This window comes from Protopterus annectens, chromosome 12.part0 (genome assembly GCF_019279795.1).
Source record: "Protopterus annectens isolate FY-2018-M chromosome 12.part0, PAN1.0, whole genome shotgun sequence".
NCBI classification, from domain to species: domain Eukaryota; kingdom Metazoa; phylum Chordata; order Ceratodontiformes; family Protopteridae; genus Protopterus; species Protopterus annectens.
The window spans coordinates 153,390,472-153,409,369 of record NC_056746.1 but is presented as its reverse complement, the minus strand read 5'-3'; the positions used below and the strand labels follow the sequence as shown (position 1 = coordinate 153,409,369).

Sequence of the window (18,898 nt, the reverse complement as noted above, 5' to 3'; positions counted from 1 at the left end):
TACAGGATCACTGGTTATTTTTTTCTTGTTACAGATGCCCTATGTACGACACCAGTTATATGAACCAATAATGTCAGTGGAACTCTATGGGGCAAAACAAGTTGAAATTTTATTCCTAAGAGTTTAACAGCTATGACTAAGCACTTACAATAAAAAGATGAAAAAGAATACAATACAGTAAAACTCAATGATTTTAAAATTTCTACGTAGCCTGAAAATAAAAAAAACTATTTTTTTTTTTACCTTGGTTTGTCATCAATGATAGTAGCAGAAAGAACAGCATTCATTTACGTTTTTATTTTGCATTTGATAACTGAGTAGGTGGACTGGTCCATAGACCATTTTTCAGCCATGATTTGAGAACAGAGGTGCAAGACTCCAGCAGTGCTAATACAGTTAAATTCAAATCCTGTTTGGTGGAAACACAACGAGGACAAGAATGACATAGGGCACAGACAGTACAAGGAAGAGACGAAGTCGAGCAGTTGTCAGCACTGCCAGCCATTATCCATGAAGTATTTACCTGCAGACTCATTATGTAGATAACCAGACAGGGTGATTTTAAATTCAGCAGAAGAATTGGCACACCTTAAGCTAGGGCTACGATTATTCCACATGGCTGGACAAAGTCTCAAGAAGGCCCAGTCTCATATCGCCAACTTAAATGGCAACATTTACAGAAAAATATTTTCAGGCTGAGAACTTCTTAGTAGTTGGTTGACAGTGATGAGCCTTTTCAGGGAGGGGGCATTATCTTTCATTTGGTATTTTAAATGTCAGTTAAGTCAATGTCTCCTCTTGATTCAGGTATCCAATTTACTTTCTGCAAAAGAAGGCAATGGTGAGTCCATGAGTCAGCAAGAAGTGCAAGTCCACAAATTCTATTTTCAGTGATCTGTAACCTTTTAGTGTTGTAGGAGGAATGGAAGGTCAAGACAGGAAGACCACAGTCAAGTACGGGTATAAGAACACTTTTGGCCATTACCATTCTAGCCTGTGGTAAGAGGAGGTGCGAAATTTTGTAGCGCATATTTAGTTAAAGGATTTTATTAACAATAGTGTCTGTATGAGAAGAGAAGGAATATGAGATAAGGGTCACATTACAGAAGGTACTGTAATCAAAGAGAAGGCATGACAATGACTAGCAATCATGTAAAAACAATGAAGTGAGAATATGTACAAAATTACAGGGTGTGTATGAGATGTGACATGACAAAGGATGTTGCCCTAAAGGAGGCTGTCAAGACATTAAAGGCGAATAAAAATTAACCACAAACAAACTAAACTTTAAACTTGAAACCAACAAAAAAGGCAGCGAGAAAACTGGTAGCTACAAAATAACAAAAATATTTTATTATGTTATGTTAGCGCTTTCGGAAAGGTTAATACCTTTCCTTCATCAGACAACTCCATAAACCAATTAACCTTCCTTTTATAACTTCACTATAGTTATTAAATGACGTCATTATGATCCATTAAAGAATCAATTAAAAATTATTAATTCATTTTTTATTTAGTTTATTTTTGTGAATATGTGTAACTAAATACATATGCTTCTACTGGTTTTTACTGGTTTTTATGGATTTATTTCGTTATAAGGCTTGATGAAAGTAGAGTTTTAGGTTCCAGCTTCATCAACTGCTTTGTATTTTTAATTGATTTGTTGTCTGATGAAGGAAGGGTATTAACCTTTCTGAAAGCGGTAACATAACATAATAAAATATTTTCGTTGTTTTCTAGCTACCAGTTTTCTCACTGCCTTTTTTGTTGGTTTCAAAACTAATAAAAATGAAAAGAAATAATACTCTGGTTAACAAGTGTTATGACGTGTCAATGACAAAGTAAATAAGTAGGCAAGATTAGACTTAAGGTACAAGTGAGTGGGGGAGCCACAGGTGAAGTTTCAGCATCTCTCTGTCATGGGGCAATGTGACAGGCTTATGTGCACCGTTTTTCATGGAGGGATTTTAGAATAAAGACTGGAAGTACAATATTGCAAATAAGAATAAGGGAAAACATTAAGGAAAAATTAAGTTATATAAATTAGGAAATAATAATGATGTAAATTAAGACAATGTGGGGCATATAAAAATGATAATATTAATGTAGTAGCTGGCAAGACTTATTGATTTTAAAAATATGCATCCATTTATCATTGTAAATGAGAAGTAAAATAGAAGAAGTAGAAATTATGTCAGGAGTCCATGTCAGAAACATGTTTTTACTTAGTTTATTTATGTCTTCAGTTCTCTCCAAAATATTTGGATTAGCAAATTTGCAGATGCCTCTAAGGTGGCAGCAATCATTACTAACATTACAGAGCAAGAACCCACCACAGTGACATACAGTGATAAAACTACAGCTCAGGTGACCCAGCCTCTATTAGTGGCTCAAGAGGCTAACAAACCAGAAGGGAGGGATGGGTGCACCCATCTTGGGGGGGGGGTAAAGTGTTTGTCGATGATGTCCCCTAAGGGGAGGTGTGATCCAAAGAGGAGAGAGTTACCCTTGGATGTGTGCCACCAAGCACAAGGGAGGGGGGCAAGTGAAGTGGGTAGGGCCATATATAAACCCTCCCAAGTAGAAGATAGACAGAGGACCCGCAGGAAGTCCTTAGGTTCCTCACTGGATGAACTGTAGGTTCAAAATATCCAGCATAGGGCATGGGGCCCTGGGATAGCTGTAAGAATGACAGTAAGGCAAGGGAAAAAATTACCGAGCAAGAAATCATCATCCAAAATATATCTCATTAAACTTTATCTATGATTAATAATAAACACTAATTCGAAAAAGATGTTCACCTCTGGAAAGCCAAACAATTTGTAACCAAAAGCAACTGCAGCAATGCCAGGTGATACCAGGAATCACAAAAAGGAGAAATATCACATAATTGTTTCCCTTTTATTTAGAGATTTTGTACATAACGTAAAACGTTGATAAAATGCTTTTGTCCAAGCCAAATGCTAGACTTCTTTAGAAATATCAAAAACACTTCTCCCCTTTTAAATACGATTTCATTTGCCATGTGTCCAATTCTTAAGGGTATATATATCTTGCATGTCTTAAAACACTTGTATAGAATTTCTCTCACAAAAATTATAAAAACTAAACAAAAAACACTATATAAAAAAAAAGACATATAGGCTTTTTCTTAAAAATATAACTAGAATAGCTAAGATCAGCTTGAACATCATATTATTACCATATTTTCATAAACATGAAAATATCTCATTTCTTACACATACAAAAAGTCACTATACAAATATATGAATATATTATTCTATTAACTTAAGATTACAATTTAGATGACTGCATATAAAGTACTGAAGCACTCTAAGGGGTTTGTTCAAACCTGCAGGCTTTTAGCATCCAACTTCAGCTGCTACATTTAATCTCTATATTCTAGTTGAGTTTCCCATTGCCTACCCCTGGGATACTTGGGCACTCTCCCATTGTAACAAGGTTGAATTTTCCATGTAGAACAAACTACAATAAGTTTAAATAGGCCCTTATTGTTACAATCCCAGTATACATCAAAGCAGTGCTCATAGATTCTATTACAAAGAGACCTTTCAGTTTTCCCTGTGTAAAATGCCTTACAACCAAAGCAAACTGATAACTATATCACCACACTTATTTCACAATTACAGAGGGATGGCATTTTTCCCATTCTCCAGTATCAAAACTGACTCTGTCAAAACAAATGTGTACTGCTTACAATGTCCACATTTTAATGTACCATATTTCATCTTTCTATCAGTGGCCCCTTGGGGTCAATCTCCTCCCTGCTTTTCAAAAAAACGTTTTTTAAATTTATACCATTCTTCCATACAAACCCTGGTTTGCACCAAAAAAAGTAAGTAAATGCTCATCCACCTTAAAAATATTCCAACTGGCTCTACAAATATTCTTGATCTATAATGAACACATACCACGTTGTAGAACCACTGACCTTTCAAACACTGTCTTGTTCATGCTTTGGGAGTCTAAAACAATAGGCTGTTTGGCTTTCTCAACACCTTTGTTTAATTGGTGCTCAGGCCTCTTTTAACCCTAAACCTAATAATGGTTAGTATTTGACTACCCATTCATTGGTAACTTCAGAACTAAGTTCATGGGGGTAGCCCCCTTTCCAAAAACATATTCTCTGATGTTGTTTTTTCTTTTAGGAAGGTCTCTCTCCTAGAGGTCATTATTGCCAACCTCAGAAACTGTCCCTTTACCAAGTTGCACTTACAAAAAGGTGGTAGCTAGAATAATGTAAGTAACCAAAAATGTGGGTTTTCTATGTATATGAAATGCAAACTCCCCATTCTCCTTTGATATGGTAACATCCAAGTATTTGGTTTCTACTGCACTGCTTCAATATGCAAAATTAAGAAAATTAGTGAATTTGCTGAAGTTTTGAATGGTTCCAAGTACTGACTGGACTAATCATTCCACAAAATAAATATATCATCCAAATACCACATATATAAACTCCAACTCTGACCAAATCTGGAATTAAAAACATCTTACTTTTCTTAGACCCACATCACCATATTTCCATAAATGGGGGCAAACTCTGGCTCCATTGCTACTTCCTTCATCTGCTTATAGAATTCTTCCTCAAAATATATGGAGCAATTATTCAAAATAACCTTCATCAAATCCATAAGCAGGTTGATCTCAGTGGATGTTAAAAAAATTATACTCCAATAATGCATTATAAAACCAACTTAAATCAATATCTTGAGGAATAATTAGCATCCACTTGCCTTCATATCTTCAGGAATACACGTAAAAAGGTCAACCACATCTATGGTGAGGAAACTGGTCTGTTCTTCCAAAAGCCCATCATGGATTCTTTCCAAAAAGTCCATGAAGTCTTGAGAAGACAGGTTTTCCTACTAAAAATGTGTTTTAAAATTATATCCACAAACACTTAGAAAGGATAGATTTTGGAACTTGGGCTGCCACAATAGGTCTAAAAGGCAGTTTCTAAAAGTTCTTGTGCACTTTAGGGATCCAAAAATACTTGGCAACCAGGGACTGCAATTAGAAAGGAAATTGTAAATATTAGGAGTACTGGCACATTGTGATAATCAAGCATCTGAAAGCAAATCTATTCTGCTATATTCAGTATCCATTTCATTAACTGAAAATTTATTCTATATGCATTATCAATTTCATTAATTGACACTATTGTATATTTCTCAGTTTCTTGCAAAACGTCAAACATACTTGAAATATAATTAACCCTTGCATCATTGGAGTTGCTTTCGATAATGAACAATACATATTTCAATGCAGCTAAATATAGGTTACTTCTCTTTGGTAAAAGAAACAGCAAACATCCTTATGGATTAAATTAAGAAATAGTGCCAGGGTCATAAAATTTTTAAAGGTCAAATATCAATATTTGATGCCAATGTTATTGCCTTAATGAGGAAATGCTGTGCAAAAATGAAAGATTTATTACACACCATTTCTTGTATTTATGAAAATGTCTTGGTTCCCTTGTAAAAGTTCCCTAAAAAGTCACACACAATACTGCAGAGCAGTGCATTTATATAATGCATCTTTAATTAAAAAAGAGAAGGAGAAAGAATTTAAAGAAAATTTACCAAACAGATAGCTTTGGTATGACATTTAAAATACAAAGACAGGTTGATGTCTCAAAAAAAGTTTACCATAACATTCCATCAGTGTCGTCGATCTTCATTTATTCTTGACTGTTTGGTTTTGGTTCTGTCCTCAGAACCGACTCGGCCGTTGTATCAAGCTCACGCTAACCAGAAACTCTCGAGCTAAGGCTACCCATAGTGCCCCTCTACCCTTCCCTTCAGATTGAGTTTAACCCGTAGAAATAAAATATGGAAGCTTTGTCTGAGCAACTGCCCTGCTATGAGCCAGGACTAGATACGAACCTCCAGGAGTCTTTGTAGGGGTTGGAGGGTGGGATGTCAAGAATAAAGGAAGATTTACAACACAGATGGAACGCTATGGTAAGAACATAACTTCTTTATTTGATATGGTCATTCTAGACTGTTGGGGAAAAGTCTCTAGCTACTTTATATCCTGGGATGGCCCTCCGGAAGGATGCTCTTAAGCAACATGCCAAAGGATGCTCTTCCCCTACAGACCACATCCAATTTGTAATGAGTGATAAAGGTATGAGGGGTAGCCCAGTTGGCCGCTGAGCAAATGTCATCCATACAGGCTCTAGAATGAAAGGCTACTGAAGTGGAATCTGATCTGGTAGAATGAGCCTTGACCTTAGTTGATAGTTTCAGTTTATTTTGAGCATAAACAAAGGTGATGCAATCTCTCAAACATTTTGATAAAGTAACTTTGGAAGCTGGTTTGTACTTGAAAAGGCTAGGAACAATTGGTCTGATTTCCTAAATGATTTCGTTCTATCCAAGTAAAAATATAATTGTATGCGTACATCTAACAAATGCAAACGATATTCTTCTTGGTTTCAAAAGTTTGGGAAGAAAACTGGGAGGTCTATGGAATGACTATTATTTGAGTCTGATACTACTTAGGGTAGAAAGGAGGGAGTTCGTTCTAAGTGATGCTTCTCTTTGTGAAAAATGATACATGGAAGTTTCACACACAAAGCTTGCAATTCGGATATTCTCCTGGCTGATGTGACGGCCACCAGGAAGAGAGTCTTCCAGGATAAAAAATTAACATCACAGGAGGTTGCTGGCTGGTAGGGCTGATGGTCTAAGCTTTGCAAGACTAGTGTTAAATTCCAAGGTTTGATGGGTTCTTTAAAAGGTGGCTTCAAAAGTAAAACGCCCATTAGGAAGGTTTTGCAGAGGTGATGAGACATTAAGGAAAAGTCATCAAAGCCATTATGAAAATTTGAAATAGCAGCTAGATGAACTCTAACAGTCAAAGCTGAGGCTTCCAATTGGAATAAGGTTGATAAGTATTCTAATACCTTATCAATCAAGGCTGAAAATGGGTCAATTTCCTTCTCCAGGAGACCAAAGTACAGATCTGTTCCACTTACTGAAGTAACGTTTCCCGATGGATAGTTTAGGAGAAGCCAGAAGTATCTTTTGTACTGGGGAGGATAGATTATTCTGCCTGGCAATCACTAGAAGTGAATATACCAAACCGTCAGCTTGAGACTTTGTAGGTTGGGATGGACCAGTCCCTGCAGATGAGACAACAGCTCTGGAGCTGGATCCAGAGTCCACGGGCGATAGACTACATGAGGCCAGAGAGAGGGGAGCCAGACTTGACAGGGTCAATAAGGTACAATGAGTAATACTTTGCTTCTCAACCGTTGGGCTTTCTTCAAAATCTGAGGAATTAGGAGGAATGGTGGAAAGGCATAAAGCAGTCCCGGGAGCCAATGGTATACGACAGCATCTCTCAGGGACAGGGCAAAGTAGCTGCTGCATTTGTGGTTCATGGGAGAGGCAAACAGGTCGCAGCAAGGCTGACCCCATCAATGAAAGATCTTCACCACATTGGGATTGAGAGACCACTCATGAGGCAGGAGAATGCAACTCCTCAGTTTATCTGCAATCATGTTGGAATTTACAGGAATGTGCATTGCTATCAGAAAGTGGTTGGAGGTTATTAACTATTGCCACACACTTAGGGCTTCCCAACATAAAGGGTAGGATCTGGTTCCTCCCTGTTTGTTGATGTACCAGACCACCGACATGTTGTCTGACTGGATAGCAATCATCCCCAAAGGGAGGCCAGATTGAAATGCTTGCAATGCTAAGAGCACCACCCTCATCTCCAGGACACTGGTATGCAGATTGGCCCCTAAGGGGGACCAAGTGCCTTGGACTGTCTTTCCCTGATAATGCCCCCCCAACCCCATCAGGGATGCATCCGTGGTCACTACAGCCCTGAGCTGGGAGGGTGAAAAGGGGAAACTACATAAATTTTCTTCAGGCTTCATCCACCAATATAGGTCTTGCTTGCATCGGTTGGTTATGCGGATTGGGTAGGTGATCAGGTGTGTTAACAGAGACCACTGTGATGCTATGAGCCATTGAAGCAGCCTCGCCAGAGGAACTAGGGTGATTGTCGTTGCCATGGACTCCAGATGTTGTAAGACTGAACGAGCTTGGACTTCGTCTTGAGAGAGTATCACCTGAAGCTGTGACCTCAGCCTTTGCAGTCAGTGGAGAGGCAGAGCAGCCACGCAAGACTTTGTGTTGAAAGTTGCTCGGATGAATTCTATATTTCGTGTGGGGGATAGTTCTGACTTTTCGTTGTTTACTGAAATTCCTAAGGACTCTGCCAGCTTAAGAACAGTCTCCAAGGCGTGAAGAAATAGATGCCTGGTGAGGGGCCAGTCGTCTAAATACAGAAACTCGCAGAATCCTGGTGAGCTGCTACCACCGTCATGCATTTGGTGAACACACTGGGGGCTGTAGTGAGACCAAAGGGCAGTGCTCGAAACTGGTAATGATTGGCCCCCAGCCAGAAGCAGAGGTATCTTCTAGAGTGCTTGTCCATTTTTATATGATAATATGCATCCTGAAGCTCTATAGAGCACATCCAATCATCTTTCTTCCAGAAAAGGAATGAGAGACTGTACTGTGACCATCCTGAATTTTGTCTGTCAGACAAACTTGTTCAAAACACTGAAGTCCAGAAATGGCCTTCAGTCCCCTGTCTTTTTTTGGCACTAAAAAGTATCTAGAGTAAAATCCGGATCCTATTTGGTCTGGTGGGACTGTCTGGATGACTTTTGTTGAAGCAACTTTTGGATTTCTAGTGCTGCTGTATCCCTCTGACTGGATGGAACATCAAGGATTCGTCTCTGTGGTCTTGGATGAAGTTTGATGGGGATGTGTTAACCTCTGGTAATTATGGTCTGCACCCAGGAATATGATGTTATTGAGTGCCAGGCTAAGTGGTGCAGAGAAATTCTTCCCCCAACTGCTTCCTGAGGTAAGCAATCGGGCCGCTGCTCAGGAGCGCTGGAAGGGATGTCCACAGAAAGAATCTCTAGAGCCCTGATTACATGGGCTCCCTCTGCCACAGGAGGGGGCATTTTCCTGATGAGTTTTCCCCCTCTGCCCCAGGAGAAAAACTTGCCACGTGTGTCCCAAAAAGGCCCTTGGGACTTCCTGATCCACATCTTTCCACCCCCTCTGATTGCTGGAATAAACTCACTGAGGAGTGTAAAAATGCACACACACAGCTGACAGGATCCTTCTGTCCTTCTCACACCTGGATAATGAGTCTTTGACTTTTGGGCCAAACAAAGAGGTAGCATCAACTGGAGCATTGACAAAGGAAGACTTGAAAAGGTCTGCAAAGTCACATAAGCGCATCTAGACATGATGACGCCTAATGGCAATGCCTGTACCCTCTGCCCTGGCCATCCCTTCGGCTGTGTGTGCAATAAGCCACATGGACAAGTTCGACATCTATTCTAAGGTGGCAAGCTGGGAGGCAACCTTATTACATAACTCATCAGACATTGGTCCTGCCAAGGTCCTTGAGAACTCAGTAATCAGGTCCCTTTGAAGACGAGTGAAATATGCCAAGAAATTCAGTGACCATATCGTAACAGTCAGTGAAGCACAGACCCGCTTCCCAAATCAGTCCATCATCAGAGACTCTCGGTTTGGAGGATGAACAGCTGGACTCTACTCTGCGAGTTCCTTCTTTGTGGCAGCCGCCACCACCATGGCATCTATGGCATCTACCACTAAACCTTTGGACCAGTGGGGTTGGTCTTCTGGTGCAGCGAGTATTTTGTCTGGTCTACGGGGAATTGGCTGTATAGTGTCAGGAGCCTTACAAGCATGCTGCATGAGGAGTTTGACCAATTCATCAGTAGGTGGGGTCACCTAGGAAGTAGAAGATCGGGCAAGAAAAGCCTGCAAGAAAACAGTTTCCTTGGAGAAAGGGCTGGTAGGCTTCCAATCCCCTCTCTGTTTCAAGATTTACAGGAGGTCTCTGAAGGAAACATCTTCAGGGGGAGACCGTAGGTACCCTTTCCCTTCATCATAGCCTGTATCCTCAGCGAGAGATTCTTTTGGAGAATCGAAGTGCTTCCCCTAGCATGACCTCTTGCAGGGTGGCTCTTCAGGAAGAAGGTCTGAGGAGGGCTCCGAAGTGAGGGTACCCTGCAGCAGGGTATCTTGCTGCTCTTGTGCCTGCTGTCCAGATGTAGCAGATTGTGACAGCTGCGAGCCAGAGAATACATAGATGTGGCACTCTGACGAAGATGGTGTCAACTGAGAGCCTGCTGAGGCAAGAGCCCTCTGCATAATCTGAACAGAAGGCCTGCAAGAAGCGGAATGGGAGCCTGGAACCAAAAAAGACAACCTCAGAACCAGGGTCACACCCCACTCTGATGAGCCCAGAGATGGCGTGGAACTGTCAAAGCACCCAGAACCATAGTCGGTGCTATGGAAAAAAATCGGGGCCGAACTAGGGATCCTGGAGTCAGCAGCCAAGTCATGGTACCGTGGGTGGGTCAGCTCCAACTGATACAAGGACCACAGAGTTGGCTCAGGAACCAAGATGATGTCCATCTGCACTGAAGTAGTTGGCACTGAGAGCGGCGAAGTCGAGGGCTCCAATGACCTGCGGCGAAGTTGAAGGAGGAAGATAAGTTGGAGTCTTTGGACAGTAGACCTCAGCTCCGGATGGAGGGCGGTCCTAGAATGGTCTGGAAGACCCCTGGCTGTTAAGAGCTGATACACTAACCTAATTACATCAAACCCCAAAAAGCTCCTGGTGGAACAAGTAGATATCCCAGAGGGTGATTTGGGATTTTCAATGAAGGGACTCAAAAGTAGACCATAAAAAGGGTCAGTAGATGGGGAGCACCTAATCCTGGGTAAGGATTTGACCTTCGGCAGAGATGTTAGCTGACCAATTGTTTGTGTTGGGGGAATTAACAGGTATGACTGGGGAAACTATTGTTGGTGCTGAGAGGGTCATAAGTAACGATGAAGGGGTCAGTACCAAGGTAACTTTTGTCAGTTCCATAATAGCTGTCAGCACCGTGGAGGGAGTTGTAGCCTTCGGCATCGAAACAGTTGTCGGTGCCGATTTTGAATGTTTAAGCTTTGGTTCTGAAGAGGAAACCTGGCCTTCAGAGGATTTTGAATCGAGGGATTTAAGGGATGCCGGAACAGAATGGTTCCTCTTTTTAGCTTCTTTCTTGGGAGACTTTGACATCTCCGCCTCAGATAAAGACACATTAAAAGGGCATTTTAACAGCCCCTTGAGGATTAATTTGTTGTGCCTCTCTGCAAGGGTCCGAGCACCGAAACCCTTGCAGAGTTCACACGGCGGCTGGATTTCTAAGTGTGGCACCACCAGACAATACACATAAGAAAGATGCCTGCCACATCCATCACACTCCTTAAAGCCAGTTGCACCTTACTGTTTTTCTTTTTTTTTTTTTTTTTTTGGGGTGGGGGGGATAGTACCAACAATGATAGCAAAGAGAACACCGAGAAGGGGTAAAGAAGGGGAAAAAGGTAAATATCAATGACGGTATTACAGAATTACCAGAGGTAAGTGCAAGGGAGGGACCTAAACCAACGATGGTATAGCGAGAGAATACCAAAAAGGTAAAAGGGAAGAAATATAACACTCGCACTCAACAGAAAGCACAGTAGTCAGCAAAAGCTAGCTTGTCGACAAATTTAAAGATAAGAACAAGCCTTAATGAGGTATTTATGAAGAAAAAATTAGCACGTAACTTGAGAGCATAGCTGATGTATCCTAAAACTCTATGTGGCAAACGAGATCTGAAAGGAAGGAAATACAGGCACTATAGGTAGCCTTGGCTCAAGAGTCTCTGGCTAGCGCGAACTTCAATGGGCGAGTCAGTTCCGAGGACAGAACTGAAACCCAACAGCCAAGAATGAATTAAGATTAACAACATCAGATCCTTTATATGGTATGTTACAGGCTATTTAAAGGCAACATCATTATAATTTATTAATGTTTCAGATGGAGACTCCTGGCATTAACATTGGGGATGTCATTCAAGTTATACCAACATGAGATACAGAATACCAGCTCCTTTGTAGAACTGACTTCTTTTAATACTAGTTTGAAAATGAACAGATTCTACTTTAGAACAGGCAGGATATGGAACTGTCTGCCTCTCACAGTAAAATATGTCAAACAAAACATTTGCCGTTAAGGTCCAAATAAACAAATTGTATGAGGATAGGATAGAGTATATAGCTCGAGTCATACAAATTACAAACTTGTAGACAGCCTCCGCTGGCCTTCTGAGTTTTTGAACCATCTACACTGAACAGTGAAGACTAAAAATACTGCAAGATAAAAATTATACTAAATGATATAGAGTATGGGGAAACTTAAGGTATATGAAATTTTAAAATGTAAATAAGTCATGCTAATAACTAACAAATATGTTGTTTTAAAAAAAAAGTAGCTGTGTAAAATCTTACCATAACAGTGATGCCCTTCTCTTCACTGTTGCAGTATTACTTACAGTAGGGATCCCTGCCAAGGGTAGCCCGACATCCGGCCAATATACCAAAGCCTTAGGCTGTAATAAGGACATCATGCATCACACATATGTTCCCCACACACTGCATAGGGAATAAAGGTGAAGTACAGACGCACCATCCTCAGAACTGAAAAGCTCCAGGAGGAAGAACAGTCCAAGGAGAAAGAGAAACATGCATCCTGAAGGAGAAAATAAACTGGGGGAGGAGGGAGACGGGGAGCAAATCCTTCCATATCACTGTTACAGTATTCTTTACAGTAGAGAAAATACAAAAGCTTCAAGAAGAAAGTTGGGAGGAGGAAGGCCCAGTAGAGCCCTCAAGAAAGCCATGCAGGATAGCCCTGGCAAATCAAGCAATAATCCTAGAAACTACATCCAACTTATTGTGCTTTGTAAAGTATGCACAGAAGTCCAAGTAGTTGCCTCAAGAATGGAGTTAGTATCATATCCTTTGAAAAAAGCATCAGAAGTAGCTACAGCCCTGATAGAATTGGCCTTAACACAAGAAGGAAGGCCTTTCCCATGAAATGAGTAACAAAAAGAAATGGCCCTAGATATCCAAGAAGAATTAGTTTGCTTAGAAACAGCCAAACCTAAAGACCTATGATGAAAGGAAACAAAAAGCTGCTCAGAATTACAAATTACTTCAGCTTTATCCAAACAGTATCTGAATTGTCTACACAAACCCAAACTGTGAAGAACCTTCTCACTAGTAGACTGCAGAGAAGGGAGAAAAATGGGCAAATGAATAGACTGATTAAAAGACTACTCGTTAAGCACCTTGAGCATAAAATAAGGATTAGTACAAACAGACACCCCGCCCTTAAGAAAAACTGAAAATTGAGGAACAGTCATAAGGGCCTGAAGCTCACATACCCACGTGGCTGAGGTAAGGGCCAAAAGAACAGTCTTCCAATAACAATGCTGTAAGGAAGCTGAAGCCACAGGTTCATAAGGAGCTTGAGTCAATTTTTACCAGGACAAAATTAAGGTCCCAAGAAAGAGAAACAGGCTTCCTGGGAGGCTTAATATGTACAATGCCTTTAAAAAATTGTTTGGCCTCAAATCTAGAACCCAATAGGGGAGTCAAAGGTAGACAAGCAGAAATAGCTGACAAGTGGGCTTTAACAGAATATGCCAACCCAGCACTGAGCAATTCACACAAATAAGAGAGAACCAAAGGAACTTCCACAGAAAGTAGATCCAGCTTACAAGCATGCCACCAAATAGAAAATATCTTCCATTTGAATAAATAATATTTCCTGTGTTTTCTGGCCTCTTCCACAACCCGAATAATGTGCTCAGAAAAAAGATGCCTAGAAAGTACCAAAACCCTACAACTACAGTGTGAGTTGAAGAGTGGACAGGTGGGGATTGATGAAAGACTCCTTGTCTTGTGTGAGAAAATCCATCCTGTAAGGTGACTTATGACTGATTGCTCTTGGCTATATGCAGAAGAAGAGGGGACCAATGCCATCTGGTCCAAAAGAGTGTCACCAACAAGATTTTAGGAGCATCTTGCTCCATCTTAAAAAGTACATGCAGTATGAGAGGAAGGGGAGGGAAGGCATAAAGAAACATCTATTTTCAGGAAAAAAAGACAGGGCACTCACCTTCCAAGCCAAGAGGACACAGGACTCTGGTGCAAAAGACAGGAAGCTGTCTGTTCACAGGAGAGACAAAAAGACCTACCGCAGGAATACCCCACTGGTGGACTATGTCCATAAACATCTCTGTGAAGCATCCACTTGTGAGTTTGTGCTATGAACCGGTTCAGAGTTTGCCACAATGTTCTGATATGAATAAGTATAAACTGCCTGAAGAATTACCTGATACTGGACAGCTAGATCCCAAACCTGAAGAGCTAGTTTGCACAAGGTAAGACCATGTCCCCCTTGTTTGTTGATGTACATCATCACTGTGATATTGTCTGTGAATATTTTTAGGGGCCCTGGAAAAAAAAGAAAATGAAAGACCTGAAGGACCAGGAGAACAGCTCTCTTCTCTTTGACATTGATATGGTCCTTCTGTTGACAAAGAGACCAAAGGCCATGAATTTTCAGAGAGCCGAAGGAGGCCCCACAGCCAGGTTCTGAGGCATCTGAAAGAGTTCCTGATCAGGGGCTGGAGGGTGAAAAAGAAGCCCTGGGTTAAGAGACAATTTATGAATCCACCACTGAAACTCTAGCTTGAGACATGGGAGAAGTGAAATTGGAAAATCTAAAAGGATGATGTTGAAACCAAACTGACTTTAGGAACTACTGGAGGTTTCTCATATGAAGTCTGACCAAAAGAAGCATAAGAATGGTGGAATTCATGTATTCCAGAGCACTCAAACTCCCTGGCTGGAATGGAGGTCAGAGGAAGAAGGGATTGAAAAAATACTATCACAGATAAAGCCTTGGGAGGGCAGCAGAGATGCCAGCATTAGAATGGTCTGGAGCCTGTACCCAAGAAAAACATGATCCTGAGAAGAAGTTAGGAGGGATTTTTGGAAATTCACAGTAAACCCTAGGCTTTGCAAGAGACTAATAGCAAAGTGAAGATGCTGAAGCAAAATTTCTGGAGAAGAAGCCTGAAAAAGCAGGTTGTCCAGGTAAGGGAAGAGCTGTATTCCTTTTATCCTACAAAAAACAATCACAGGAGCTAGGCATTTGGTGAAGACCCTTGGAGTAGTAGAATGGCCAAAGTGTAAAGCACAGAACTAAAAATGCAAAGAAACAGAGAGCCATAAAATTTCCTGAAAAGGGGATGAGTAGAGATATGAAGATAGTATCTCTGAATCTAAAGGATGCCTAGGAAAGCCTGAGGAAGAAGAAGAGTAAACAGGGTTTGAAGGGATAACATCTGAAAGGAAGGAACTTTCAAAAAGGTATTGAGCTGGGAAAGATCCAAAATGAGTCTCCAGCTGCCTTCTTTCCTGGGAAACAGAATCATTGTGGAGTAAAATCCCTTCCCATTTTGAAGAGCTGAAACTGCTAAGATTGTTCCTTGAGAGAAAAAAGGCTCTGAAGGGTAGCTGTTCCTGAGGAGATAAGGAAGGGATTTCCAAACCATGTAATACCCTTGACAAATGATGGACAGAATCCAGAGTAATCCTTAACCAATTTGGAAGGGACAGGGGAAGATAAAGAGAAAGATCGACGTGAGTGAGGGAGGAAGACAGTCAGATAAAATCTAGCTCGTCTGGAAAAGGTGGTTTCTAAGCTGTTGGAGTTTGAGTAGACTAAGCAGGGGGAGCCATTCTACCACCCTCTTTACCTTTGGGAGGATGGCAAGATGGTCTGTGTGAACAAAGGCAGATTTAGTAGGGCAATTCCTGTGAAATTTGGGAATAGGGGAAACAAAAATGTTTTTCAATTCCTGTAGTCTTACCCTTCTCCTGAAGAAACTTAAAAAGCACAGCAGCTGCAGAACAAGAGAAATATTTATTATCAAGATGATCATCCATCAGATTAGCTTTATCATTATCAGGATCACCTCCTCAACACAGAACCAAAGGCAGCAGCTCCAGATGAGGCATCAGCTGTATCATAACTGTATTTAATTTTAGAAAGAGCCAAAGTCTTCCGTTCAGTGTCAAGACAGTCTGACTAACCTGAAAAGCCTGACACAGAAGAGCCAAGATATACCAGGTCATGTAGTTCTGGTAATTCACACCCCAAAAAGCCAGGGTAGCAGCAGTATACACCTTCTTAAAAACCACTTCATGTATGTGTCTGTTGTCCTTATCAGAGGGGAGCAGCTTTGAAGAAGTTAAAACCTTAACAGTCAGCAGAGGGACACTTATAAAAGAATTTACAGTCATCAAGCACCTTATAAAACCTATCAGGTGTTTTAGGAGGAAGAGGCGGGGAGTCAGGAGCCTGAGAAGCTGCAGAAAAAGTGTGCAACAAGGCAGCAAGAACAGGAGAAACAGAAGAGGTCTTGGGAGACTCCATTTGAAGGAGTTCATAATACATTTTTTGGACATCAGAAACCTGAGTAAAGCCCGATTTAAAAAAAAAAAAAAAAAAAAAACATCATACAGGAAACTCCAAAGGAAATCTCCTCAAAAGGAGAATTAGGATTAACAGAATTCTCTTCCTCAGGAATCATAGTCCAAGGGAGAGGGAATCTGGGAGGAATAGGCCAATGATTCCTCATCAAATGAAACCTGCTCCCTAGGCCACTTAAGAGGAGTAGAAGACCAAGGGGGAGCAGAAACAGAGGCCCCCCCGAGGAAGCTTTAAAGCCATAAGTGCATTAAACAAACCCTGTGTGAATTCCTGCCATTCATCCTTAAGATCCATAGGAGCAGGAGAAATATGCTTAGTTTTCTGCTTCCTTTTAAAAGGGACATCGGCCCTAAACATCCTTGATGGCTCAGACCCTGCTGACACTCTATAAGCATACTGGGAATTTCCTCCCTAACAAAGATTTGTGGAACACCCCAGGCCCTTTGGAAATAATCAGCCACAGTTCCCCTGAATATCTGAAATGGACATCTGCAGAGCTCAGGAGACGTGAGAAGCCAGATCCTTACAGACCTCTGAAATGGTGACAGCAGAGAAATCCAACTGAAAAACTGTGTGGTCCTCTGGGCTTTAACCAGCCTTGAGACAGACATCCGGTGGAGACACTAAAGCCAAAGAATCTGACCACACTTTCTTGGTTGTCTTCTTCATGGACGGCTCACCTTTAGGCAGGGATGGTTCTGCCACAATACCCTGAGCAAACAATTTAATATGTTGGTTCTCTAGGTAAATGGCTAAAAAGGAGAGACAACTACGCAAAGTTTTCGGAAGAAATGCCTGACAAATAGGACAAAATGTATGGTCGTGGGATGCACCTAAGCAAAACAAACACTGCTTGAGACAGTCCTTATGGGGAATATGTCTCCCACACTGGCATTTCTCCTTCTTAGATGACACAAAATCAATAAACAAAAGTAAAAGAAGATAAAAAGAAAACCCCCCAAAGGGGCACTTATCTGAAAAATAGCTTGGCACCCAGCAGACGAAAGACCATTCAGACCAATGACTGAAGATGGCATTCAGACTGGCAACAAAGAAGTTCTGAGGATGGTACATCCGTACATCACTTTATGCCCTACACCGTACACAGGGAGTATAATTGTGACATATCAGGCTACTCCTGGCAGGGGACCCCTACTGTAAGGAACACTGCAACAGTGATATGGAAGGACATCTTTGTGATTCAGTTTCACTCTAAAATCTAGGTTAGCAAAGATGCAGCTGAATGCCACATCTCTAAGACAGGGGCTATCTTATTCTGCCAGTTTTAATTCTCTTTACATAAAATAACAGGACTACGTTGCTATTATCTAATAAACAGCAGTAAGCTATGGGAATAAGAAAAGGACAGGATTCATAAGAAATGGAAGGCTTTCTAGAAAGGTTCCTCATCTGGACGAGGAACAAAAGTACATACAAACGTGCAAAGTCACTGGCAGAAGACTATGGTTTATCAAGTCTGTCAGAGGGTCACAGCTAGACCTTCCCATACCTCTGGTTCATAAGTTCATAGAAGGTTAATAAGCTAATGGCCCTAGAGCCCTTTCAAGCTTAGCAATATTTATCCCAAGTTGCCCCAACTGTCGGTGGTTAGGTGAATGATGCTCACAGAGGTAAAGGTCTATGGTAGTTAATACAGACTTCCTGGCTCCATTAATGCTTCCATCCCTCCCAGTTATCCCAGAATGCCTATTTTAACAAACTATATCACTGCTTTTAACAATGTTTTTCAGGACACCACCACCCTTACTGAAAAAATCCTTAAATTTAGCCTTGATTTGACTTCTTCCAGCTACAATTTCTGCCCTACCCTTTTCATCTTCAGTTTTAACTCCATCAATGCACCCCTCTTGGCTGCTTTATGTAATGTAGGAGTCCTCTAACCATATCCCTACTCACCTTGAAACATGCCAAAGTCTTTGTTCACACATCAGACCTTTCTTTTCCCACTCCAGTTTGGCAACTGCCCTATTGGATTAAATTTCCCTTCTTTGTATAAAATCAACAGACCAAACCAGTACACCAGATCTGATCTCAAAAGCTATGCACAATGTGAGGACAATGCTTGCATCTCTGGAGTCCACTTTCCTAGCTCTGCATCCCAGCATCCTTTTGCCCATCATTACTGCCATTCTATAGTACTGTAACGCAAAACACAGTACAAGGATTGGTAGAGAGTCACTGTTTCCTCTCTGTCCACTCTAGAACTACTACTCTACGCAGCATGTCTTCCAAAGGTTTTCCCCACAGTTCCACATTACATGACACCTGCCACCCATCAATCTAGTCATGAAGGATAGAATGACAGGGACTGATGACAAATTTCGTAACCTAAAGATGAGTTCAGGCAGACTGTAACTATCAAACTAGCTCTAAAAGGAGACCATCTTAAATTCAG

General features: G+C 41.1%; 1 protein-coding gene across 1 annotated transcript in view; it reads right to left on the bottom strand.

Moving 5' to 3' along the window:
* Window positions 1–18,898, bottom strand: part of SNX29 (sorting nexin 29) — a 3,382,132-nt gene that overhangs the window by 3,103,366 nt on the left and 259,868 nt on the right. The window lies entirely within an intron of this gene.